Source organism: Cryptomeria japonica, unplaced genomic scaffold (assembly GCF_030272615.1).
Source record: "Cryptomeria japonica unplaced genomic scaffold, Sugi_1.0 HiC_scaffold_133, whole genome shotgun sequence".
Classification (NCBI taxonomy): Eukaryota; Viridiplantae; Streptophyta; class Pinopsida; order Cupressales; family Cupressaceae; genus Cryptomeria; species Cryptomeria japonica.
In genome coordinates this window covers 205,974-207,500 of record NW_026728955.1, presented here as the reverse complement: position 1 = coordinate 207,500, position 1,527 = coordinate 205,974, and positions in this window count along the sequence as shown.

Sequence of the window (1,527 nt, the reverse complement as noted above, 5' to 3'; positions counted from 1 at the left end):
CCGGGTGCGCACCTCGCGTGCACCTTCGCCGGGGTGAGCACCTTGGTGTGCAGACCTTGGTTGGGTTGCGCGCCCTGGTGCGCACCAAGGAGCGCTCTGAAGTGTGCTCCAAGGTGCGGCGTGCACGAAGTCGGAGCCTGGTTTGCCCCGGGTGTGCACCTCGGGTGCGCACCTCGCGTGCACCTTCGCTGCGGTGGGCACCTTGGCTGGGTTGCGCGCCTTGGTGGGCACCATGCAGTGCACGAAGTCGGAGCCCGGATTGCCCCGGGCGCGCACCTCCGCCAGGGTGGGCACCTTGGTGCGCACAACTTGCCTGGGCTGCGCACCAGGAAGGGCTCAAGATGGCACCCGCGTTCCGTTTTTTTCACTATCTTTCAGAACGGAAATTTTAAAATCTCGTTTTTTTTTGCCTTTTCTGGAAATTAGTGAAGGCAGCGCATCAAAGGTGCGCAACGCTGGTGCGAACCTGGGAGTGCTCCGATGTGTGCTCCAAGGTGCGGCGTGCACGAAGTCGGACCCCGGTTTGCCCCGGGTGCGCACCTCGCGTGCACCTTGGTGCGCACACCTTGGCTGGGTTGCGCGCCCTGGTGGGCACCATGGTGCGCACCAAGGAGCGCTCCGAAGTGTGCTCCAAGGTGCGGCGTGCACGAAGTCGGAGCCCGGTTTGCCTCGGGTGCGCACCTCGCGTGCACCTTCGCCGCGGTGGGCACCATGGCGTGCACGAAGTCGGAGCCCGGTTTGCCCCGGGTGCGCACCTCGCGTGCACCTTCGCCGGGGTGGGCACCTTGGTGTGCAGACCTTGGCTGGGTTGCGCGCCCTGGTGGGCACCATGGTGCGCACCAAGGAGCGCTCCGAAGTGTGCTCCAAGGTGCGGCCTGCACGAAGTCGGAGCCCGGTTTGCCCCGCGTGTGCACCTCGGGTGGGCACCTTGGTGCGCATGCCTTGCCTGGGCTGCGCACCAGGGCGGGCTCAAGATGGCACCCGCGTTCCTTTTTTTTCACTATCTTTCAAAACGGAAATTTTAAAATCTCATTTTTGTTTGCCTTTTTCTGGAAATTAGTGAAGGCAGCGCATCAAAGGTGCGCACCTCGCTGCCCACCACGGTGCGCAACGCCGGTGGGCACCCGGGAGTGCTTCGAAGTGTGCTCCAAGGTGCTGCGTGCACGTTGTCGGAGCCCGGTTTGCCCCGGGTGCGCACCTCGCGTGCACCTTCGTCGGGGTGGGCACCTTGGCTGGGTTTGCCCCGGCTGCGCTCCGAAGCGGGGTTATTGGAGCGCCGCCTCTTTTTTTGTCGGAGCGTTTGGTGGGGTTTCTCGCATTGGCTCTTCCGAGGCCCGGTTGCCACCCTGGCGCGCACGAAGTCGGAAGTAGGGTTAATTGCCCGGGTGCGCACCTTTGCCAGGGTGGGCACCTTACCTGGGCTGCGCACCAGGGCGGGCTCAAGATGGCACGCGCGTTCCGTTTTTTTCACTATCTTTCAAAACGGAAATTTTAAAATCTCCTTTTTTTTTTGCCTTTTCTGGAAAT